Source organism: Manis javanica, chromosome 7 (assembly GCF_040802235.1).
Source record: "Manis javanica isolate MJ-LG chromosome 7, MJ_LKY, whole genome shotgun sequence".
Classification (NCBI taxonomy): Eukaryota; Metazoa; Chordata; class Mammalia; order Pholidota; family Manidae; genus Manis; species Manis javanica.
This window is the reverse complement of record NC_133162.1, coordinates 124823445-124850195: the sequence shown is the minus strand read 5'-3', so window position 1 is coordinate 124850195 and position 26751 is coordinate 124823445. Positions and strand designations below refer to the sequence as shown.

The window sequence follows — 26751 nt, the reverse complement described above, 5'->3', positions numbered from 1 at the left end:
ATTTCTATGAATTCTTCATGCAAGTGTTTAATGAGTAAGCAAGCTGCTTGGCTCTTTCATGGGTCTTTCCTAAATATTTTGGACTTCTGCTGGTGACTAGGTCTCTGTTGTTATTCTTGTTTTGACATCTCCTCTACTTTTTCTGATATCATACAGTCGGTGGATTTGATGGTGGGGGTGTCATTTGTCTAGGCAAATGTTGATTTTATGACATCAGACAATTTTTGGTCATTGGAAAGGTCCAATAAACACAGGAATGGGATGTTAATTGCAAGCAGAAGGGAAAAGAGAAGAGATTGGTCTGGCAAGTTCTTATTAAGAGAAAAGAAAATAAGGAACTGGTGAGAAGACAAGTTTAAATTGGTTAAGGACTAGAGCTCAAATCTGATATTCTGGTGTGGAGACAGGGTAAGGCAGCTCATGGAAATGTGTGTGTGTGTGTGTGTGTGTGTGAGAGAGAGAGAGAGAGAGAGAGAGAGAGAGAGAGAGAGAGAGAAGAGAGCATTTATTATTATTATATGAGAGAGAATTTATTATCTATATCCACACTAGCCTTTCTAAGGGAACCCTGTCCACCTCTCTGTATCATCTGCAAAGAACAGACCATTGATAAACACTAATTGATTGTAAAAAGAATCTTTTTGTAACTGCTACAAAAAAGGTCAGCAAACTAGGTACTTTTATGTGCTTTCTGTAAAATAGGCCTGCATAAGGTAATCAGAACTCAGACAGAGGCCACTGAAAATCAGATAGGTTGCAGCCCAAAGGGGAGCTGTGAGCACCAAGCTCTCTCAAATCCCCGTCGTGGCAGTCACACTTCCAGGTTAGACCACCAGAGGTCAGGGCATCCTCTGCAGGGAAGTTTTGTTACTGGACGTGAATGGTGTCAAAGAGGAAAGACACAGGGCGGTGGATCTCAAACTGTTAAGTATGAAAAGTGTTAAGGACTGGTTTCTGAGTCTTAAGATGGAGAGAGGATCTGGCTTTTGAGAACAATGTGTGGGGTTTCTGTAGCTTGTTTATCTCATGGGAGGACTGTTGGTTCAGAACCCAACAGGAGCTTGGCTCTGAGAGACACACGGGCAGCTTAGGTGAAGGGGCAGACCTGGGTTTGAATCCCCAGTGGCTTTATGCATAGTGCTTTTCTTCTCTGAGATTCTGGTTGAAAAGAGGTGAACCATATTGTCTACCCCATGGGGTTTAAAGAAATAATACACGCAGTGCCCTAGGCAGAGTGATTGGCACATACTAAAGCAATTAGGAAATGTTACCTTTTCTGCTGAGGAGAGAAAGGAAATGTCAGTGAGAAGCTCTCTGTGGCCAGGAAAATGGTCTGGGGTAACATAGCCAAGGCTGGACCAACCAGGTGGCTATTTCTTGGGTCCAGGGGCAGTGTCTGAAGATAGAGCTTAGACTGGAAGATGAATAAACATGAGGATGGGAGACACACTTTCTCACCATTACAAATGTTTCCAAGAGTGGTAACGAGCAACCCAGATGGCACGGTGAATTGGAATCATAATTGATCCTTAAATAGTGTGTTTAAGTCAAAAGTTTAATTGATTTTCCTCAGGGAAATGATTATAAGAACTTCTGAAAAGGAATGAAGTGATATGCATCAAATCCAGGGATTTGTCCATGCCTGCCATCCAGTCTACACACAGAGAGTGAAATGAATGAAGACGAAAATGGTCAAGCAAGAGAGCAGGGACCACAAATCAAACAGACTGTAATGAAATGAAATCCTCTTCTGGTAATTCAGTGCAATGTCAGGTTGTGCTGAATCGGCAGGCTGGCTCGCATATGGCTGTTGCCTGGGACTCTCCCAAGATGAAGAATGGCAATTGGAGGAAACAGGACTTAGGTGCCCTTCTTAGAAGACAAAAATGAAATTTAGTGGCACTTAAAAGTATGCTACGTCTGAAACAGCTAGTATGTTAATAGATGCGGGATGTAAAAGACAGGTGGGCATTAGGTGGGACCAGATAGTCCCTAGATGAATCATTTAGCCTCTCTGGGCCTTATTTTGCTGCCAAAAGGCCCCTCTAGTCCAGATGCACTGTCACAAGGCACAGATGGGGGGCTGAAACCCAACAGCCATATGTTTTTCTCACCAGGAAAGTAGTCCCTAAACTAGGGAACCTAAGTTACTGCCAAATGTTAGTTATTTTGAGAAATTCTGTTTACCCAGAACTATGAACTTTTCATTGTTTTTTCCACATAAATTTCAACTTCAATATGTTTTGTTACCAGTGCTGTTATTTCTCTGGATGTTACAAATATCTTCTCAGTAAATAACCATGATAACAGATGGCAATAATAAATAAATGATGAAGAAAAAAAATGCTAACATCTCCACTATTTTTTGGCCATCTATCATCTGCTAGGTATTATGCTTGTCACATTTCAACTTTAATCTTTATACTAAACACTCTCAGGAGGCATTATTCATGAGGCCATTTTCCATGAGGATTCTGAGAGGACACAGAGGTGGCAAATAGCAATGTCAGAATTTGAATCTAGGTCTTTCTAATTCTAAAACCCAAGTTTTACTCCTTCAATGTACCATAAGTCTGCACTACCGAGTGCATTCATAACAATCTTGTATAGTTTGCTCTTTGATTCAAGGTCTCCTATTATTAAAAAAAACAAATACAATGCAGAGTGTAGATATAGTGTCTTTCTCCCTTACTTTTCACTGGTGAGCACTGTAATGGAGCACTTTTCCTAATGGCAATATTGCATTATTTTGTTTACTTTGAGCATTGAGTTTACTGGCTTGTCTGAACTTACCTGGGGCATAAATATGAAAGTAACCATTTTTCTTTTATAATAACTTAAGCTTATTCAACTTTCCCTTTTCCTTGGGCAGATACCATGATCTTTTTGGTCAGTGTTTTCTATAAAAAAAACAAAAACAAAAATAAAACACAACTGATTCAGTGTTATCAAAACTCAATCTCAATCCAATTTCAAACTATCCCTTCGACATCGTAAGTTAGATATAAAGTTTTAGGATGGAAGGATAGGGGTATGGTATGTCTCGGAGATGCCATCTCTCTCTCTCCTTCTTCTCAGCTCCTACAGTTTGGGGAGGAAGGAAGAAGAAAAGGACCGGTTTCCCACATTTATTAGTGCAGTTTTCGTCCTTCCTCTAAGTAAGATTTTGATTGTTTCTCTGGTTACTGTGAACTGGTGGCTGAGGTCCTCTCCCCCGTAGGTATGCATCCACATGAGAGTTTTCAGAAGGTTCATGGGGGCCTCCACCCTGCATAGTCATTGATTTGGAAGCTCTTGCTCCAGGAAGACCTTGTCCATGTGGACACCCACCAGACCTGCAACTGGGGTCTGCTTGTTCAGCAACCAGCCCTCACTCTTGGAATATGGCAAGATAACACATCCATGCTATTTTTCCTGAGTTCATCTGGCCCAGGGACACAAGCCTGTGAGCTGCCCCGGGGCCGAGCCTTCCCCTTGCCCTGTCTCTTTTTACCCTCAGTTGAAATCCGTCTGGGGAGTGACTGGCAAAGCCACTGCGCATGCAGATGCTGAAGCTGGAAAGGAAGTGTTGGTGTCCCCTTCCAGCAGGTGTGCTCCCAGCCGCCAGGAAGCTCTCGGTGGTGAGGGGACGAGGACACACGGGCGGCGTCCCTCCTTCCCACCCGCCTCAAGGCTGCCTCACTGTTTAGATGACGTCCCGCTTCTCCTCTCCACTCCCATCTTCCGCGTAGACATGGCTGGGGAGAGGAGGGCACAGTTTGGGCTGACTGTCGAGGGCAACAGAGCCATTTACCTTTCTTAAGTAAGCCTGAAGGAGGCGGTGGCTGCAGTTAGTTCTCTGGTTTTTTGTCCCAATATTGGGGCCCTAAGGGCCAATTCTGGGTTAACAGGGAAACTTGCGCCTAATAGCCTGCTACATTTGTGAAAGGCACAAATTAACTTTTAGAGGCAAAAGTTAATTGATATAAAATGTAAAACATATCTGAGGAAGGCACTGCCAAGAAAATGAAAAGGTGAGCCACAGACTGGGAGAAGTTACTTGCAAAAGATATATCTGCTAAAAGACTGTTAACCAAAATATGCAAAGTGCACTTAAAAACTCAACAATAAGAGAAGAAAACAAACAACTCATTAATAAATGTGCAAGAGATCTGAACAGACACCTCATCAAAGAAGATACACAGTTGGGAAATAAGCATTTGTATGATGACCGATAATCCTATGTCATTAGAGAATTACAAATTCAAACGACGACAAAATAGCACTGCACACCTATTGGAGTGACCGATATCCAACACATTGACAATACCAAGTGCTGGCCAGGCTGTGGAGCAACAGGAACTCTCATTTATTGCTGGTGGGAATGCAAAATAGTACAGCCACCCTGGAAAACAGGTAGGAGGTTTCTTACAAAAGTAAACATACTCTTACCATACAATATAGCGGTTCACTTCCTGGTATTTACCCAAGTGAGTTAAAAGCTCTTGTCCACATAAAAACTGCACACAGATATTCATAATAGCTTTATTCACAATTACCACAGCTTGGATGCAATCAAAATATCCTCAAATGGGTGAATAAATAAATAAACTGTGGTATGTCCAGGAATGGAATATTATTCATTACTAAAAATAAATGAGCTATCACACCATGAAAAGATGTGGAGGAAACTTAAATGTATGTTACTAAGAGGAAGAAGCCAATCTGGAAGGGCTACGTATTGCATGATCCAATTCTATTACCTTAGGAAAGCTATGCAGACAGTAAAAAGACCCATGGTTGCCACCGATTGGGAGGAGGGAGGGATGAATAGGTGGAGCATAGAGGATTTTTAGGGCAGTGAAACTAATCTGTATGATGTTACAATTGCTTCTTATAATGTCTTAGAGGAGTTTGGAAGTCTACTTATTTTCTTTAAACTTGTTTCTCCCCTGGAAAGTTGGATGTATTTATCACTTACCTATAGGCTCTGTTCCAAAGCCAGGAGAATTTACTTCCCTGCATTTTTTGGTCTCACCTGGATCTCTCTGTTCTGATCAACCCTTCCAAGTCCGCCCCTTCCAGGCTGGTTCTTGGCATACAGGATCCGTGGTGCACGCACTGGAGTTTATACTTCCTGTGTCTGTCTCCTCAAGTTACTCTGGGATCTCTTCCTGCCTCCTTTGCACCAGCCTGCCTCCCACCACCTAACCCCATATTCCAACAGTGAGCGACCATTTGGATAAGCATGATAGGAAAGAATGTTTTTTTTTTTCCCATTCCTTTTTTAGGCGGCATTCGATGTATTTTGGTTAAAACACGAACATAATTTTTTTTTGTCCAATGAAGTTGAAGAGAAACAAGGTTCATTTAAAGCTGCATATTCCATTGAGTCATCACTGAACTGAAATGAGGAGCATTTTTATTCCCCTCTGTCTCAGTAAGATTCCATGGGGTTCTCCACCAGCCCAGTTGTTTTGCAACTTTGCCTTGCGAACCAAGGAGATGATGCACATGAATGCACACTCCTCCACTCTTACCTTCTTTCAGCTCCCATCTCTGCTTCCTTCCTGAAGAAAGGTTTGGCTCCCACCAAATTCTGTACCCCAAGTGGCAGATTTTCAAATGCAAATGGTGTTACACTTGTTTTCAGGAACATCTTGTCACTTGGGCCAGTCCATCTTTCAGTGGGTGCACACCCTCTCATGGTACAGCTATGATTTTGGCTGTTGCTTTCTAAGTATAAAAGTCAGAATGGTAAAATGCTAATTTAAAATTGCAATGTATGTAGGTAGGTTCCAATGCCTCGGGAGTCACTTGAGTCTCTTTAGAAGTGTGGATTTTACTCATGTCACCTAAGTCCTTCTGTCCCCTCTTGGAATCCCTGTTAGCAGTACCTCTGATGGAAGCCCTGCCACCCTGCTCTACAGCTAGCATGCAATCATTCATTTAACAGATAGAGGGAGAACACCAGCCATTGCCCGGCACTCCGCTATTTGCTGGAGATACAAGGGAAAAAGGAGGAAAGACACTCTGCCCTGGGGGAGATTATAGTCTACTGGAAAGTACAGAGAAGAGAGATCCAATTACAGTATGGTGTGGTAAGAAAATGCCCCCAAACTGTAACAGAACATATACATAGAACAGAACATGGGGACACTTGGAGTGGCCTTTGGAAACCATGGTCAGGAAAAGCTTCCTGGAGAAGCAATGCAGAACCTGACAGAGAGAGGCCTAAAGGTGTGTGGGCCTGATGCATGACAATCCATAACACAAGGCAGACCAGGGGTCTTCTTGAGGGCAAGTGGGCCCCATCAGAGGAGAAACGCTGTCAGACGCTAGGGTCAGCATGCCACGAGAAGGCCTGAACAGTCCATCCTGGGGTAGAAATGTCCTAGGCGTTCATTTTCTGTATGTTTTTTTGTTGTTGTTTCTTTGTATTATCTGCTGAGTGCTGGTTTTGGGCTCAGAACTGTTAATTCCTGGACAACAAAAATTATCTGAAGTACTGTAGTTGAAATCACCCTTCTTGGGCACAGGTAGAGAGACGTGTGGATTATCAGATCCACATCATTAACATCAGCAATTCCTATGTAACCCTGCAAATATACTGCTGCTTTGGCATGCTCTAAAAGTTTTACTCTTTTAAAAATATTTTTAAATTAAATTTTTAAAAATTTTTGTAAGAATACAGAAAATAAGAAAGAACACTTAAGAAATTTAAATGTTTACTCTCTACACAAGGCAAGGGGCTGTGTTTGTGTGTGTGTGTGTGTGCATGCACATGTGTGTGCGTACATTTTGGCAGATGGATAAGAAAGTGTAGGAATTCCTTTCCTAGAGGGGATAAAATTAGAAAAGGTGTCAAATTAGTTGTAATCAGATCACTGAAGAGGCCCTTTCTGTGGTGGAGAAGGAGGTATGGCCTGGGAGGCTAAGAATACACGGTGTACTTAGCTACAGGCTGTGGGTTAGTGGGGCTCTATTTCTTGTTGTTTTGAAGTAATATCAACCTCAGTAGACTTCTTTTTTTTCCCTGCCAGGTTTATTGAGGTATAATTGATTGTAAGGTATTTAAAGTATACAGTGTGATGATTTGATGTATGTAGATACTGTATACTTATGTATATATTAAATAATATTGAATTTCAATTCTGCAATATGGTGTTATCAGAGATAGTCACGTTATACATTAGATTCTTAGACCCTGTTGGTCTTATACTGAGTAATCTTATTGAAGCAACCTTTGTGCTAAAGGCTTGTAATACAAGGGGACTTAGGAGATATCAAAGAGAATCATTGGCTCTGTTCTATGAACATGGCCTTTCACTTCCTTTTCCAGAATGTTCCCACAGTTAAAGACAATGAAAGGAGAGGAATATGATCTGGAAGAGGGCTGAGGCTGACAGTTGTATTACCTAACCCCTGTGTGCGGTTTACTTCTCTGGTGGCTTGAATGAGCTTTCTGAAGTCCCAGGTCAATGTTGTCACAAAATCTTTGTAGATGAATTTTTCCCTTGAAGAACTTCATGCAGAGCTAATTAGGGGTGCTTCATGCCCCTATACAATGTCACCCAACGTATCAATGAAAATTTAGAGTATGCAATTCATCCAGTCCACTCTTCATATTAATTACAAATCATATACACATATATGCATATTCACTACACATTGATGGAATCAGCAAGATTGTGTTCATTATTTAGTTTATCTCTTTGTCTATTTAATCTCCAATTTATACCAAAAGGGATTTAAAGTGGCTACATTTCAGTGAAACTCAACCAATTGACTCATGAACACAGTTAGCATGATTTCTCGGTTCTTTGGAAAGCTTTTACTATGTTCGTTTGTTTAATTAATTGTCAGTATAGAGCATTCTCTTACATTTGATAGGCTGATACCATCTCTAAGTTAAAGAAAGGAAAATGGAGATATGAAGTTTTTCCTGAAATGCCAGAAATTTGGATAAGGTGAAACACCTGGTTTACAAGAAAAAACATCACGTCCAGCCACCTCCAAAGAACTGAAATAATATTGCATCTGTTTCTAAGATACCTGCATACGTTAAACCAAACAGGAAACAACAGAAGTCCCTGAGTCAGAAATGAACTGCTCATTACTCATTTGATCTTGCAAGGAGAATGATGTGCCATTACCCCGAAGTCTGCAAAACTTAAGAGGGTACTCCTGTTGCTCGTGGAAATACTATGGTTCGCTCTCACATCATGTAATCTCATGGGCAACTTCACCGTCCCCTTCCCTTTAGACAACTCCAACCCTTCATACCAACAGAACTAGGTCATGTGTTCACAAGCTCTGTAGAACATGGGGTACTTTGGGGAAGAAGAGGTAAACCTACCCCAGTCCCTCTTTTGGGTGACCTACCCATCCTGGAGAACTTGAATGGGAAAACTAAGTACGAGAACAAATGGAAAGGTCCGTGGCCCTTTAACACAATTAAGACAAAGCCCAGTTTCAAAATACAGGGAGAAGTTAAATCCTAGATGCAAAAGTGGAATGAACAGTCATCTTGGCCTCCTGTGGAATGCAGTCATCTGTAATACGCAGACAGCCTGTCGCACCCAAGGAAAACCATGAAAGGGGAAGCAGAATGGGGAAGTGGGATGGAAGGTTTACATTTAGTGGTCTTTCAACATTTTGCAAAATATAAGTCAATGTGGCATTTGCAGAAGTTCTCACATTGTTATCAAAGCCATTGTGTACACCCTCTTATAATTGTACCTAAGAATGCTGGTCCCTTATTATTGCGTAAGGAGGAGAGAGAATATCTTTCTTTTTAAAGCAGCAGCCTGATTCTGCCACTTGGGGCCCTGTGTCCACATGCCGTGCCAGCGCTAAGCAGCTCAGGATTTCTTGGCTACCTTTACTAATATTTATTGAGTGCTTAGCATTTTGGCAGATGCTTTGACAGCACTTTAATTTTCACAGAAACCCTGTGAGGTTGGTACCAGTTCATACAGACGGGAAAACTAAGGGAGAGAGAAAGGAAAGGCGACTATTCCCAGTAGCTTAGCTGCAACCTGTCTTCATGGGGTACCTGCAGCCCCTGTTTAGCTCTTTCCCTCTCCATTGATTTTTCCATTATTATAGAACTTTAAACAGTTTTTGAAGTTACACAAGTAAGTACATGTATAAAGTAAGAATTAAAGCATAGAAAAAATCAAAAAGAAGCCTTCCTTCCCTTATATCCAAGGACTACTGCACAGTGGTAACTGTTACAATTTTTTAATGTGTTTAGAAATTATCTATGTACAAACCAGGATATGAAGACATATGCATACATTTCATTTGAGTTTGTGGGTCTCTTAAGGCACTTGTGTTACACCTTGACATACACAGTCATTTGTGAACGTGCCTATTTCTCTGAATTGACTGCAAACACCCTGGGGGATGCTGTTCTGGAAATCTACTATTAAGTAACAAATGATCCCCAAGACTTTGTGGCTTAGACTAATGGCAACATTTATTCTGCTCACAGATCTGCAATTTGGGCAAGGCTCCGTGGGAACCTCCCATCTTTGTTCCACTCAGCATCAGCTAAGGTATCTCAGAGGCTAGAGGATGGCAACTGGACAAAAGCTGCATTTTCTTTCTTTCACAACATGCCCCCGGATGTCTCAGACTTAGGCTTACCACAGGCTTATCCAGACTCAAGGGGGGAGAATGTATGTATAACCCACCTCTCAAAAACTACTGAATGAGGAAAATTTGTGGGATGGGCTGTCTTGATGAGGCCATTTTTGGAAAAAAACAATTTGTCACAAGTATCTTTTCATTTTAAGCTCATCCCTCTGCTGTCTAGACTTGAATCTGATAGCTGCATATACAGTAGATTCTCAATTAATACCCAGGAAATTGGAGTGTGGAATCAGGGTTAGGAGGAGGCAGCTGTCTGCACTGAGCTGGGCTAATGAGGGAGAGGACACAGTGGCTTAGGCTCACGAAGATGCTCCCCAATATCTCAAAGTAGGCTACAGGGTGTAAAGTCTCACCAGCGACAATTGTTAGCGATTGCTAGAAAAGGTGCTTATAAAAGGATCCCCTTGGGGGTAATTAGCAGCTGCTTTTGAGCTGCCTTCCCCATCCATAGGTTTCTGAGAAGTACCGCTTTGATTGTGAAGGGGAAATGAGCTGGTGCTGTGTGCTCAGTTTCGTATGAGCAGGTGCGCTGAATTTGTGCATCCTCCAGGGACTACAGTCCACGCAGAAGGCCCTTCCCCTTTCAAGTGAAACTCACCTGAATTGCTCAAAAACCTTGCTTGTTTGGCAGTGGTTAAATCGGTATGAAGGTGAAACTCAGGATTGAAAAGATGAGGGCTGAGTATGAAGGGTACATTTTGTTTGCTCTTAGGTTTTGTGGGAATAAATATTACAGATGCCTATCAGAGCCGGCCCTGAACAATGGAGAGTATTTATGCGGCCCTCGGTACTGAGCGTTAGGTCTGCAATGCCCACTGAGGTCTGGTATTGAATGACACATCTCCTGGCCGAGCCAAGAGAAGTAAGCCATGTGTAAGAGAGATGGGAAGGCAGGGTGGAAGGCCCTGTTCACAGAATTTATTTCAGAACCCACTCCTGTTATGTCCTAATTGTCTTTTTTGTTCTCTTTCTTTCCCTCTGTCCTGCCCTCCATGCTCTCACACTTGGTTTTCTTAGGCAGCTCTCACGGAGCCTCCTCTGCTCACTGGACATTGGCACATCTGCTTTCTCTTGATGCCACAGCACTTGAACTGGTAACCAGGAATCAGACCGACTTGGACCCTGGGATTGATCCATTCCCCCCACCATGCACATCTGCCTGTGCTCTTTCCTCATAGAGGTTTTGACTGGCTCATCCAAGCTCCCAGCACTCTGCTTTTCTTCCCTATTTGGCCTCAGTATAGTTAGAACACTCATTAAGTATAGTTAGAAACACATTGTAAATGTCTTTACAAGAATTTAGAACCAGATTTAAAATTTAAAAAGAGCTTATCGTGTTCATATTTAAGTGTATTTTGGAAACTATGAGAGAGACATGGTCAATATATTTGGCTAAATATTTCTGGCTACCTGGAGGAACTTTCTGTCATGTTGCCTACACTGACTTCTCCACCCAAGTGGGGATCTATACTATTGCTTAACTCCATTTTCCTTTTAATTTGGTTTACTATTTTTAACATTTAAACTACTCTAAACTGTTACATTTTATTGAAGTATAGTTGATTATACAACATTATTAGTTTTAGGTGTACAGATTCAAGAATTATCTACATGATGAAATGCTCACCATACTAAGTGAGGTTGCCATTTGTCACCAAACAAAGTCATTACAATATTACTAACTACATTCCCTGTGCTGTATACTCTTCGTCATCATGACTTAATTGTGATTTCACTTACTTGACCCTCCCCCCACAACTCCCCTATGGCAACCATCAGTTTGTTCTCTATATGAGTATCTCTCTGTTTTGATTGCTTGTCCTGAACTATTACTTTTGCATAGGTCATTAACCAACCTTCTGCTGCCTACCTGTCACTGTCCACTTCCTTCCCCTACTGGCGAGATGCCCTGGTAGAGTATGACATCATGGTAACCACTGGGGGTTGCCTGATACAAGAAGAGGAAGCGACTGAAACATGAATTTCATAATAGCCTTTTGATGCTCAGGTCAGATTCTCTAATTGAACCTTAATTTGAGGGATAGTCAGACACAAAATTATCTAGTCTAGTTCAAGGTGTACATTTAGCATGGTTTTCAGAGCAAGTGTTTTTGGAAAGTTAGAGAATCTTGACACTTGTTAACATGCCAGTGCAAACATCTTCTGAGGATTATTATTTGTGGGATAATGAGGGACTTAGATTTCCCAATGTGATTTGATTTTTGGACCTCAGAGATGGAGCACTGTTTGCTGGGGCTTGACTGCAATGGGGGCAAAGAAATTAGATCGTGCAATGGAGCAGAATCAAAGGCTCCTTGCCATCACTACCCATGACATCGCCATCCTTCCTGCTCCCCAGGGTGGTTCAGAGTCATTAGTTCCCTCACCCATTGCTCCTTACATCTGAGAGTCACAAAGTCTTATTCTTTATCCCTCTCCAGTGCCTTTGACTTCTACTCACCTCCATTTTCCCCACTGACACTGCCCTAATTCAAGTTTTTATTGCCTATTTCTAAGATTATGTGCTTAGTCAAACTGATCTTTATCTCTCTCTCTTCCATTTATCTTGTAAGATCCACTACCAAATCAATTGTCCCCACATTCCCATTTAGTTAACTTATCCATCTGCTCAAAAAATTAGTGATTCCCATTTGATTGTTGATTCAAGTCCAGGTTATTTAGCACGATAGATAAGGGACCTCACCTATCCAGCCCCAAGTGCCTGGTAGTTACCTCTCACTAAGCAGTGCATACTCCTGAAACACCAGCCTCATTAGTAATCTCTGATTAGTTCTCTCTGTGTTTTCTTGTCTTGAGTCACATGTGAAATCATGTGAAATGTTGGTTCTTCCCTGGCCGCCATATCTGTTGAAATTATACTGATTCTCTCAACTTGACTTTGTCTTTCAAAGGCAACTCAAGCCTCCATTCCAAGAAGAAATTGACCTGTCTGTTCTGTATTCTTGAACTACTTTGTACTGTTTCTGCTTTATCCTCTATGGATCTCTTTCTAGACTGTAGACTCCTGCTGGACCAAGACAAGGTTTTAACAACTTCACAATTATTTTCCCTGAGCTTAGAGCCAGGTACATAGTCCGCATTTGTTTATTAAAAGTTGTTGTTCTTAATTGAATATTCTTAGATTCTGGAGAAAAAATTAAATTTAACCCAAATCATCAACTCAATAACATCAGTAAGTTTGTCTGTTTATAAAGTGTATACAAGTAAAGCAAGTATGACAAAAATGCATAGTTGATTTGGTGTATAATCTGATAAAATTTTCCAACTCAAAAATTTTAGATCTGATTTAACAAAGGATGTTTAAGGGATATACTTGTTGAAGTACCAACAGCACTGTTTCCTCAAAAACTGGATATACAGTGATTGCTTTTTTGTGTTAGAGCTTATCTGCTCTAACAACTCTGGTTGACACAAACACCAATATATAGCAATGCCAATGGTTGTTTACGTAATATGTTGATGTGGGAAGTCTTTAAATATTTTGGTGTAAATGCCTTTATTTCCTTCATCTCTTTTTAGAGGTGAATGATCTTATGGTACATTTATGAGAAGTGAGACCACCAATGTGTCTTTTCATCTTCAACTATATTAACAAGATCCAACTGATATGTAAGCTAGTCTAAGAATTAGGGTCACAGAAAATTGCACATTAAAGTCATAAAATGGTTATATTTAAAAAAAAAGCTCTTTCTTGTGATTTTTTTTTTGTTCCCAGTCTTTCTTCTCTACATTAAAGGTTATATGTTCAGAATTGATTGTCTTTGCCCCTTGTAACAATATTTAGTTATCCTGTTTTCAGTTTTGAATAGTGTGTCATTTTTCCATCACTACCTTCTTTTGGGGTAATGTTATTCATAATGGACCTGCTTTTCAGTCCTCACCACACACATAACTATTGCTTTGGGGCATAGATATCCCTTTGAAGCCAGTGCGAGCTTTGTTCACAAATGAAATATGTGGCAGGAAGGGAGACATTTCCCACCTTCCTCTCTCTCTGACTCTTTCATCATATGTAACCATGTTTTCCACCCTCTGTAGATATGAATCTTTTTTGTGAATTTTCTATATTTAACACCAACACTGAATGCTGTTAAGCACTATCAGCCATTCTCACCACATCCACGTAGATTAAAAGTGAGTCAAAGACAATTAGGTTACTCTGGCAAGAACTGTGACCCACAAACTGATAATTTTTGATAGTATCTTGGAGTCCTTGTAGATGCAAACAATGTGTTCTCTTTTTGCTCTGCAAATGGTAAGAGACAAAGGCAATTTCCTTTTCACCTCATTTTTTCTTTTTGAAAGAGAATGGGATATAGTTTCTTTTTCCCACAATCTTGGTCCTGTGCTTTATTTGTTAGGGCTTCCTGGGTACTTAATTCTCCGAAACTGTCACATGCTCATTTCCTCTATGTAGACGGGATTTCATCCAACCCTCTTCCCCAGATACCTTGCCTAACTTTGTAAAACTTCAGAAAAAGACACTCCATAAATCGACAACACATGCTAATGCTGAATGGTCTTCCCCCTTCTGGAAAGTGCCATCTCAAGTAGTCACTTGCAGGGTAGTAACCACATTGCTCTTGTGTGGACGTATGAGGATGTCAGTCATGTTCTTCTTTTGATAATCAACAGACTAATAGCCAGCCGGCTCCTGTGCTCTATTCAAACCCTGCTATTCAAGCCTTAGCTTCTTCCTGATTTCCTCTCTGAATCTTTTTTGCAGATATGCACAACCTTTGAAGGCCTAAACCTGGAGCTTCCTCTACTCTAAAAGTATTTTCCATATCTGAGTTTCTTCTATATGAAATAAAAGTGAGGGAAGGTTGGTTTTCACCAAGTAGTTGAGCTCTTCTAGTTTGGAAACTCAAGGACAGGGAAAGATACTCCTGTGACAACTTCTAATAAAATGACATTCTTAGTCTTCCAAGTGGAATGTTTCTATATGCATGGGATTGAACACTTGAGGACAAACAATATATCTTTTCTAAATATTCCCTTATAAATCACTGGTAAATTGATCTAAAGGACCATCATTTAGATCAGCACACCCAGAGTAATTTTGTTTTGGAATCAACTGATTTCTTCTAATCTATTTAGAATAATTTTCTGTGTGTTGTTGGGGAAATCAAATACCCTGTTTGTACCTAAGGTAATTCCTTGTCTGTAAAATGAAGCAGAGGAAGGGGATTGTCCCATGAATGTTTTTTACTGTGATCATATTTTTTATTTTTGTGATTCCAGGTGAAATTCAGTGTGGCTAGAAAGGTGATTTGAAGGAACAAGTGGACAGGAAGACAGGAAGTATAAAATTAAAAAGAATCTGGGACTGGTGGTTGCCATAGGGGAGGGGGTGAGAGGATGGGTGAAATACACATGTCAAAATCAAACTGTACATTAAGACTTGTGCTTTTTATGATATGTACCTCAATATATATATTTTTTAATTTAAAGAAAAGGCATTTGATGTCAGATTAGGTCATCGTTCTCACTCTGAGAGTCTTAACAGAACTCAAGAAGAGTTTTCAACATTTTCCTCTTCTACTTATTTTCCTTCTCCCTCTTTCTCCCTTGATCCCTTCCTCTTACCCTTTATGCTCGTCTTTCTTTTCCTTCCTTTGCATTTTATTCTCCCAGAGGAAAAGTGGCCTAATTTTTCTAGGCAGCACATTTAGGACACTGTAGTAATCACCACCCCAAATTCCTGTTCTTACATAGACTGACACTGAACCAAAAGACTGCGGAAATGTCTGTGTGTGTTTTTTAAACTTTACTATGTATATTAAATTAACTTTGCATTTTCTTCATTTTTCCACCTGAGACAGCAAGGGCTCAGGAGAGAGAAAATGTATTGGAGTGTGAAATCCCTTCCAGATCCACAAAAGGTTTCCTTCTTGCAAAAAAAAGGGCATGGTAACTCAGTGTGCACATTAGTAGAATGTTTTTTTTTTTTTTTGGCTTTAGTAAATTGATCTTAGTTTCCAATGAAATTCCAGTTACCGTGATTGAATCTACATCCAATCTTCTTTCCTACTTCACCTCAGAAAAGTACAAAAAAAAAAAGTGTCTTCGATTTATTTAATTTCAAGCAACAGTCAAAAAAGAAAATCAGTATCTCACTTAGTGTTGTTTTATCTATGAGTTTTTCTCGGTACCTAAGGAATGAACATTTTTTTTTTGCTCTTCTGTAATTATGTTTTAGTATTGTGGGTTATTTTTTTTACCAGTGTATATTTCTAGCAATTTGGTAAAATGTTGTAAGTCAGTCAGAGTCTTTAAAATGTGTGCTGCCAAGGCTGTGAAATACATTCGTACATATTCATTTTAGAGTTGATGGACGGATGACAGGCAGTAGGCAGCAGGATTGAGTCCTAAACGATTCTGGTGTCAGGCTTCAGAAATCTTAGCAGCCTCCTCTGGAGCACATGAAAAGGAGTAGAAAGAGAGCAAAAACAGAAATATGTATGAGAATTTGGTCTTCTGTCAGAAAACAGCATCCAAGAACTATTTTTACTAGGAGGTACTGAAAAATAGTAAGGCTAGAGAGCTGGAACTTTAGATACCATTGTGAACAAATGAACTGATCATTTTATATTTTACTGAGACATAACCTGTTATTCGATGCCATGTTGAAATTTTACATTAGTTGAAAGACCACAAAAAATACTGAAAGTTTAGCAGGCTTCTCTGGGGAGCAGAGCCTCTGCCTTATTCTGCACCTACTCCCAAGGATCCATGTGTCCCTGGGCAAGTCAATTTATCTATTTGTGACAGATTGTCCAAATCAGTAAAATGATGACATTGTTTTTTGAGTGAGTTTTTTTTTATGGTCTCCCCAGCTAAACTTTATAATGGCTTCTCATATACCGGGAATATAAAATGAGAAGAAATCTGCAGCATGTATGGAGTTAGTAAGAAAAAATACAGCATTTTAAAAGTAGTGTGAAACACTTACAGAATTTGAGAAAATGTTATTCAATCTATGATGTTGGCATTTGAGTTCAATGCTTACCTATTTTTCCTTCTCTTTGCAAAGCCCATTGTGTCTTGCTTATTCTTAGCAATTTTCAAATGCCAGCTGTAAAAATGAATGTAAATGGAAAAATCAATGCCAAGTACAACTTCTTCTGGGGAATCCGCTGGTTGCCTCTCAGCCTGCCTTACTTATTTTCAAACCTGGTTTGCCTGCCGATTTTGTGCATCTCTTTGCAAACCATGTTAGGGTTTCTGCAAAAAAATGAGGGGGTGGGGGGAAGAAAAGAAAAAGAAAGACAATTATAAAATGAAATAAAACTAACAGGTCACCAGTACTTAAAAGCAAAATAACACAGACTTACATTCTGCTCTGCACCTAAACGCTTCAAAACCCAAATGGAATCAAGTAAAGAATTCACTAGTACTCCACTGGGGGAATGACAAAGACGGACTGAGGGTTTGTTGAGCAAGGATTAGATGATCTTCAAAGTCCCATGGAGTCCAAAGTTTCCATGACTTGATTCTGTTCCTCAGAGAAATCACATTTCAAAAGTGGAGGAAAAGGGAAGTTTACGCTAAGTCAGGGTGGTCCCCTTGAAAGTTACTGAAGCTGTTTTACCTCCTCGTGGGTTCAGGAACACTCCCAGGATTCCATACAATGCGTTGTTTTTCCTGGGAAATTCTCCAATGTAGCTGGGTTGGTTTTGCAGTTGCTTGGAGGGTAGACTGTGTTCCAAAGCTAAACCTTTAAGCAAAGGATAGCAAACAGCAAACAAGAGATACAGTGGAGAGTGACAAATTTGCAATGCTAGGCACTTGTGAACTATTTACTATTTCAGAGAATTTTTCCCTTTTGAGAAATTCAGAGACATTAAGTATAATCAAGTCATCAGTTAGCAGTGACTTGAAAACGAATCAGTTAATCGTAGTGAACACCATTACTCTTGTTATCCTGCATTTTGTAAAGAATATTTCAAAAGCATCTATTTTAAGAAATCGACTCTAAAAAAAACTAGTAAACTGACTCTCCCAACCAGAGAAAGGTAGGAGCCAAAAGCTGGGGGAAACAAAACAAAACAAAACAAAACAAAACAAAACAAAACAAAACAAAACAAAACAACACTTTGCAGCCTCTAATTCTGGGAGTAAAACCTTGGGTCTGTTTTCTGGAGTGAGGAGGGAAGGAAAGACTCCCTGTCTGGTTATGCATTGGTGTGTATCATGTACAGACGATTTTGCCAGGTGTATGAATGAGACAAAATATGTGCCACAAACACACTTTGCCCTTATAAGAGTTAGTATAATAGCTGAAATTCAGCAGCTTTAGAAAGTCTAGGGAGCAGTAACAATCTGCTTACCAGGGAGTGGAAGGGTTGCCCTACACCCTGATTGTGGAGTTGCATATCATATCATAGGAGCGACAGATCGATACAATCTGGCTTTTTCTTCATTCAGTTTCTTAGTTTGTGGCTAGAAGCCAGTGAGATACTTTGCTGTCTTTGTTCCTCACTCCACACGTGCTCTGGGAAGCGGGTGGTAGCTTTGCTTTCATTGCTGAGCCATGATCAGTGTACTGCTCTGAGGTCTTAGTGAGAATTTTAATCAGTCCTGGTCGGCAATTACTGCCTCTCTGCAGATGCAGCTCTTACACAGTTTCATCTTTATTCTCCAGTGCTCTGGAGAAGGGCGGTGCTGAAATACTCTGTGTTAACAGAGCTCAGAGGCTGAAGTTGTACCACCAGCAGGAAGACATAAAATGCTGCTTCGTCTCTTGTAAAATGGTGCGGCCATCTTTTTCTGGCACTGCTAACCTAAACACAGGTATTTTGGTGATGACGTGCACTCTAGTATTCCGCCTTCCCGACCCGAAGAATACTTAATAGCTCACCATTTCCACTTTGCGCATGTCCTACTTGGTTTAAACAAAACATGTTGGTAGGAACCAGGGCTTTTCTGTCTCCTAGTGCATCCATCAACATGCCCAGTGGTCCCCCACCTCACTTCTGAGTGTCCCACTGAATGAGCGTGAGGAAGAACTTGAAATAAAATTCATACTTTTGGTAACTTTTATGTGCTCAGACTCCTTCCATGTCCCTCAGAAATCTCCCCGTGAATTCCAATCAACTGAATTATCTGCTCCAGAAATCGTATTTGTTCATTTGACATATAGTCATCCGGTTTTTACTAAACCAAGATGTTCAAGCCTATGAGGATCACTAATGGGAGAACGGCCATGCAAATAAATAACTAGATATATGATGATGTGTCAATGGCTGTGTGAGCACTAAAAGGCACAAGGGCAGGTTCTAAATTTCATGGGCACTCAGCAGTGGTAATGAGACATTTGACTGCTGTCATCAGGAAATGCCTTACAGAGGAGGTGACATTTGAACTCAGCTCTTAACAGGAAATCTCAATGAATGGTTGTAGGGAGGAGGTTTTAGAAGACAGGACTGTTTAAACAAATATGCAGAGAAATGACAATGCTTGGTATATTGTCAGGAAGACACTTACATTTTGAAGCCTCTAAATCAGTGCATTTAGGTTAAAAGTTAAGACTGGAAAACTAGGTAAGAATTAGACTGTGGGTGATTTTTAATACAAGGGTAAGAAGTTTAAACTTAATTCAATGGGCATGGGGTATGGCATGATTAGATACTAATAGGTTGAGGAAGCTAACTATAGGGGGACCAATTGTTTGCCATTTGTTTTGTGTTGAGCACTGAATTCAGGGCTTGAGCTTGGAAGACATAGGTAGTCATGGAAAGGAAGAGACAGATTTTAGACATTCTAGAGGCAGAAATGATGAAACATGAGGTCCAATCAATAGGAAAAGGAGACTGAGACAAATGAGACGGCTTACTGACCTGGCTGGGCGAGTTAACTGTGTACATCTTGGAGCACCAAGGGGCTTATGTTGGGAGAAAGAGCTTTAACTGTACTTGTTCACTTCTGATGCACCTCTCTTCACATTTTCATTTATGGAATTATAATGTTTCTCCCCATGAATGCATACATTTAATATGGAAGTTTTTCTTGAAAAATATTTAGTGAATCAGTGTTGCATGTTGCAATTGATGGCACCTTATCATCATAGAAATAAAGTTCAAAATGTATATTAATACTGTATTGGGTTTCCTTTCAAACTAACAAATTATTTCATACTCATTATAATTAACTCAAACATTCCTGTAACCATAACTTATATTTAAATATTAAATACACAGTAAGTATTATTCATCAAATACCTACATTGCTCAAAGTAAGGAATCACTGGGAGAATCAAACACCTGCCAGAGCTCTGGACCAATTAAGAATGCATTCATCACATGCCCACTGAGCAGCTCTCCTGAGAAAGTCACTCACCTAAGCACTAGAGGGACGCAAAGATGAATGGGAAAAGATGTCTTGGGGCAGGGGTGGGGGAGGTGAACTCACAACTTACTGAGGAAGAAAAAAACAGGTACAGATAATTATAGTATGGTAAAATGTGACTCATCGTAAGAAAGATCCCCTAGACATGTTTTAGATGCTCTGGGGAGGGGATGCTCCTATCTGCTTGGGGATATCAGGGACTTTCTGAAAGATGTGGCATTTAAGTTGGACCCAGGAGAAGGGGTAGGATTTTATAGTTAGAGGTGGAGTAGGGTAAATCCATATGAACAATGTGTTGTAAACAAAGGTGAGAAGTTGGAAAGAACCAAGTGTATTCAGGGAGCACAGCAGAGCAGGGTAGTTGGAGGGGAAACTATGAGTAATAATTATGATTGCAGGATGCACTTATTGTGCAATTACTAAGTGCTGCATATTGTTGTTTTCTTTGGTGATAGGAGAATGAAGCATAGCTCAATTTAGCAACTTGCCCGGGGACCTAAGAACTCAAGCTGAACCAGTTGGCCTTCCTCCTTTCATAAGCAGTATACATGTTAAGGACACGTATACAAGGACACACAGCTATGAAAGCGTGTAGCACACAGGCCAGGGAAGATGCTACAAATTATGTGAGGGAGTCTGATGTGATGATATTCTGCGGATTTAGAACACTGTGTTACCATTGTTATGGTGTGTGTAATGGAATTGGACCATAATGGTCTTTAGAAATACGGCAACAGAAGCGTAGGTTGTGTGTCAAATTCTAGCATCCTCCAGGGAACCTTCAAACCATTACATTTCTATGACTTTATATTCTCAATGATCTTTTCCATTTCCTGTGTCATTTATTTTGATCCTTATGATGATGTGGCATTTCTCCCTGCCTGCATTGGGTATATGAGGCATGTGCCCCAAACTGGCACTGACTTTTCCAAAGGCTTAGAGCCGGTAAGTCATAGAGGTAGAGAAGGACACAGGGTCTCTGTGCCTTGATCACTGCTGAGTCCCTTACTCAGTTCTCCCTTCTTGTGACTGGTTTTACATCCACCATCTCCTCTTTACAAGCAGAAGTGTCAGTAAGTGTACATACAGTAATTGATGGGTTTCTTCCAGCCTGGAAATCAGTACTCCTAAGTAGAAAATAGTGTCCTTGCCCGACAAGGGCGATGAACCACTTTCTGGCTGATGCTCGTAGGTCCACATGATCAGGCGTTGCCCAGGAAGGCAGTGGCCTCTGTACTTTTCCACTGGTGAGGAGGGGGCAGTCCTGGATGAGTGCTTCTGGAAACTTCATGACACTCCCTAGGCTTTGGGGGAAATAAGCCAGCTGTCCAACTACCTTAGGTTTTAAGTTACTCATTTCACAACTTTGTCCCCTGCCCCCCAGCTTCTTAGTAAAATAGAATGTTCACAGTGCTTGGCTAAAGAGAAAGTATCCGTGCTTCCAAATTCAATACAATTCTTTTTATTAATATATATTCATTATTTATATAAAATCATATATAAAATCATTTTATATTTATTTACATGTAACTATATTTATAAGTAAAATTTCCATTCTTGTTATTCCAAAGAGCTTTCACTGTGTTTTGAGTCAATATCCAGGCCAAGCAGGTGGGAAATAATCACCTGCTTTTGAGATTGACAGCCCATTCCACTTTTAATATTGTCATAATACCTCTAAATGTGAGGAATAATGGACATTATTTGAATTTCCCAGAGCTGTTGTGACAAATTACCACAAACTTAGTGCTTAAAACAAACAGATTTTTTTGTCTCTCACAGTTGTAGATGCCAGAAGTCTGAAATCAAGGTTTTATCAGGGTTCTTCTCCCTCTGAGTCTCTGGGTAACGTCCTTCCTGGCCTCTTCCCAGCTTCTGATGGTGGCCGTTGGTCCACAACTGCAACATCTGCAATCCAAAATCTGCCTCTGTCACCACGTTGTGTTCCTCCTGAGTGTCTTTCTTCAACACTGTGTTTTCCTGTTCTTATAAGGATACCAGCCCTGCTATTGGATTAAGGCTCATCCTAAGACCTCATCTTAACTTCATTACATGGTCATATAAGTACAAAGAGCTAGGACTTAAGCGGATCTTTTTTGGAGGTGCAATTCAACCCATAACAGAGAGTAACCAATAATGGCAGTATTTGTTTTGTTATGGTTAATTATGTACAGGTCATGTCACTTCATCTGGATTGTAAACTTCTTTGGGGTATCAGGTGAGCTACAGTAGAGGAAATACTTTGCCCTCTTGGGTAAATCCATTGTGTTTATAAGACTCATTGTTTTAATTGCTATCATACTGAGACTTTCTTTTTTTTCCAACCTCTGTATCTCCCTGATTGGATTCTGGTCTCCATGAGGGCAATGGTCAGATTTGGCTCACCTTTGTACCCCTGCAGTGTTAGCACAATTCTGGGGAGTCCACATTGCAAGTGGTCCGTACTCTCATCATTGGAAATGGATCATGTGGATTCTAATCCTGATTTACATTTTACATTAAACAACTGTGTTAGCCTCAGTGCCCTTATCTAGAAAAGAATGATGAATATAATACTATTCTCATGGTTTTAGGAAATTAAACACTTTAGCACATTGCCTAGCTGGTACTGTGGTAATATTTAGTAAGTGCTTGTAGACGACTTGAAGAAGACCAAGTAATTTAGTCATAGCACTGTCATTAAGTGACTCCAGCTCTTTGGCAACACTTAACATTTCTAGGACTTTTTCACCTGAAATTAAGGGAGTTAAATGAGATGGTGCTGAGGTTTCTTCGAGTCTAACATTCTGCAAGTTCAGCTAGCATTTTCTTATGACTTCAAGGATGTATATATAGATAGATAGAGGTGAATAGATACTCAGTTTCATATATAGTTGATTCTACTCTTTATTAAAGATTCTAACAAATACTGTGGATTTATCAAAGTTATTGGATCCTCTCTCTGCTTACTACTAGCATGTGCCATCTCTGTTTGCCATTATTATTTTAATTAAATAAAGTTAAGAAATAGTTATTGATGTCCATTATTAGTCAGGCTCTGTGCTAGGTTATGGGCACATAAAAATGGCTACTATACTATTTTTCCCTGTATAATATTTAAATCTCAAAGAAATTGGGATATCATGTCTTAAAAAATGTAAATAGACAGGGATAGAAGTAAACCATAGGATTCCGATATTCTAAGAAGTTACCTTATTTGCTCTTCTGATGTTCCTTCTGCTGACACTCGTGTGCACACACACCACACACACGCACCCCTTCCCCCTTTCTAGACTCTGAAAACAAAAATGGAGGTGAAGAATATTCCAGTAAGTTACTTCCTGTTGGCCCTTCTCTGCCGATTCTCTTCCTCTGGCCTTAGGCAAGCCCCCTTCAGGTGGCAGGCCTCTGCAGGCAGCCCTGAAAGGTGAGCAGGTTGGAGGGGTGTCTGCTTAGGGGTGTCTCCCTGGAGCTGCCCTTGTGGATGAGGCTTGTGGAACACCGTTATCCGTTCAGGAGGGAATAGTCGGGCCCTCTGCAGTGGGTGATACTTGAGCTGAGACTTGAGGAGAGAGAGAGAACAAGACTCATGGAGTTTGCTGGGGGTGCGGCAGTGTTTTGGTAGAGGAAAGAGTCAGTGCAAAAGCCCTGAGGAGGAACTGCTTTCTGTTGGAGAGTTAGAAGGAAGGCCAGAGTCACCAGGATGTGGTCTGATATGAGGTCACAGAATCTGCTAGAACACACATGACCTCAAACAACAGGATAAGGAGTTTGGATTTTATTCAAAGGCCGGGGGGGCGGAAATTACCCAGGTCTCAATGTCAGTGCTTCACTGTGCCAAGTATTACACAAAATTCCAATCCCAAGCAACTTTCTTGCTTTCTAAGAAGTTACTTTCTATAGCCCTGAAGCCATTCCCGATTCTGTGGGGTGGCATTGCCCACGCCCGCTGGGCAAGTGAGGTAAAAGCTGGGCCCTGAGGGTGACACAGGGTGGTAGCTAAGGGAAGAGGAAGGAACACTGTTATTTGTTTACCTCGAATTTAGATAACAGATTTGGATTTTGAAATGCAGCTGTGTGGGGGTGGGGTGGGGGAAGGGTAACAGATGACTAATGAGAACTGAATTAAGCAGTTGAGAAGTGCCTTTTGGGAAACAGTGGATGTCAGTGGGGCAGTCCAGTGCCTTTTACCTCCATAAGAATTAGTAGCCTGTGATTGTGTTTCCCGCCTGTCCTATATATTATTTTGTGCAGACATCAGCAATCGTTTCTGAGGAGGAATTTTATTTGGTTAAAAGAAGATCGTAAAGAGATATGGAGGAATTACTAAAAGGGTGAAAAAAATCCCATTAAGCAAAATAAAATCTCAGCCTATAAACAAACACTAAACCTCTAGTGGATACATCAATAATTCTCATCAGTAAGCATAAACAGAAGTATGAGGACCTAGAAAATCTTAAGATATAATTATCAACAAAACGTGACTGGCTTTTAAAAATTCTCTGAGAATTATTGGTATTTTTAAAGTTGTCCAACTGACATATGAATGCATGCTTATTATAAAAGGTTCAAAGCATATAGAAAATAAATTCTGAAAGTATTCCTTCACACTATTCCCACTTTCTTCCACAACTCTTTGTCCATAGGTGAACAGGTTGGTACATATCTGTGTAACCTTTTTAATGTGTATGCATGTCAGTGTACATACATGTATGTTATCTTTCTTTAAGAAAAAAGCATAAATGAGATCATATTATGCACATTGTTTTATCTTTTCTCCTACTTTGTTTTAAAGATCTTTATGCAGATAAATGTTTATTTTATAGCATGCAGAGTATTCCATTGAATTAAATTATCATATATTATTTATCACTTCTCAATGGTAATACATTTAAAACTCCAATTTTTTACAATGCCACAAGCAACATTTTTGTACTGTATTCTTCACATTTTAGAGTATTTCTGTAGGGCAAATTCATAAAAGTAGAATTCCTGGTATGTGTGTTTTAAATTTCAATGCTGTTCAAATTACTCTACTAATAAAGCTTTATTGATATATTTTCCTACAAATTGCTATAAGCCCATTTATTTGTAACTTCATCAATATATTGTATATCATCAATTTTTATTTTTGTTCATTTGGTGGGCAATAATTAGTATCTAACTGTTGGTTCAAGTTCTACTTTCCTGATTACTAATACATTTGAACATTCTTTAATAAATGTATTGATGACTTGTATTTCTTCTGTAAATTATCTGGGCATAGTTTCTACTCATTTAAAAATACTTTTCTGCAAGTGTAATCTTAAGCACTCTCTCTGTATTATGCCTTTAATACTCTGATTAAGCCTTTAATCAATTGTGGAGCACACATAATTTCTTGCTGCCACTTAGCTTCAACATATGTTAAAGTTTTGTAGTATAATGTAATGTTAACAGGACATTATAGCTTTCTTTGAACAGAAGTTTTTAATCTTTATGTTGCTAATGCTCTCTAAACTTTTATATATTGTTAGGAAAACCATTCCCAATGTAATCTTCCTAAAATGATATATTTATATCTGAAATATAGTATTATATTATAATAAAGGACTATGATTTAATTCTTTTCCAAATGGGTACCAACCCCATTTATTGAAGAGTCTATTCTTTTTCCAGTGAATTAAAACAACTTAATGATATAATAAATTTCTGAGTATGTATGGGATTTGAGGGATTCTCTACTTATTTGACAATATTCTGTTTGTCACTTATTGACCTATTTGGCAATAACTCTTAGAACATTTTTCAGTACTCAAATAGGGTACAAATAGGGTAATTTTCTCAAGGCCCATCCTTACTTCCATCCTCTACCATTATTATATCCAATTCTTCTTGGCTTGTCTTGTGTGCTTCTTCTTTCAGATGAGAGTAAGAATGGATATTAAATGTTATTAACAAACAACTAAACAAAACCTGTGGGTTTTGATTTGCAGTATACTGAATATTTTAGAAAATTTGGGGATAATAGATGTCTTTACAAGAAAGATTCTTGTCATGTGGGAACATGGTATTTCTTTCCCTTGGTCTGGACTTAATAATGTTCTTCATAAAATCTTTAAAAAGCTTAGTAGGTTCCTTCCTGTTTTATGACTTTTTGTTATTGGCGTTTCTTTCCCCCATTATTGCAAATCCTTATCATCCATTGCTACTGTATGAGAAATTTATTTCTTCTTATATGTTGTCCTTTAAATTCTACACTTAGGAAAACTGTCTTACTACATCTCTTCATCAGTGGATTGTCTTGGATATTTTAGTTATACAACATACCATCAGCATACCTTACAGTTTTGTCTCTTTAAAAACTCTGTACTTCCTATCTGTGACACAGAGCCCAACAGTGATGAGTGGGAAGCGTTGTCATCCCTGACTTTGTTCTCACTATAATGGAAACACATGTCAACATTAAGGATAGCATTTGGTGGGTGTTTCTGGCAGATACCCTTCATTGTGTTAAAATTCTCCTTCTATACCTAGCTTACTTGGGATTTTTTCAAAGCAAAGATGAGTCTTGATAGCTTTGCCATCTGTTGACATTGAATTTCTTCTTCCATCCTAAGATTTAGTGATTTCTGCTAATATTTTATATCCTACTGTTAAACTATCCTTGTATGCTTGGAATACATCCTCTTTGCTGGAATGGACTCAATTTGATATTTTAATTAGGGAATTTGTATCAGAATTAATAAGTGAAAATGGCTTAATTTCCTCTCATCCTCATTC

General features: G+C 39.6%; 2 protein-coding genes across 6 annotated transcripts in view; both read left to right on the top strand.

Moving 5' to 3' along the window:
* The window catches only part of ACVR1C (activin A receptor type 1C), a 114520-nt gene extending 91209 nt beyond the window's left edge, over positions 1 to 23311 (top strand). The window contains exons 12-14 of one of the 4 annotated variants that reach the window (XM_073241480.1): positions 9479 to 9542; positions 10352 to 10501; positions 10657 to 23311. The gene's annotated coding sequence lies outside the window, so the exon portion shown is untranslated. Of the gene's footprint in view, positions 1 to 9478; positions 9543 to 10351; positions 10513 to 10656 lie in introns of all 4 variants that reach the window. The other 3 variants (XM_073241483.1, XM_073241482.1, XM_073241484.1) reach the window with 3 other exon arrangements.
* Positions 1 to 26751, top strand: part of CYTIP (cytohesin 1 interacting protein) — a 62761-nt gene that overhangs the window by 270 nt on the left and 35740 nt on the right. The window lies entirely within an intron of this gene.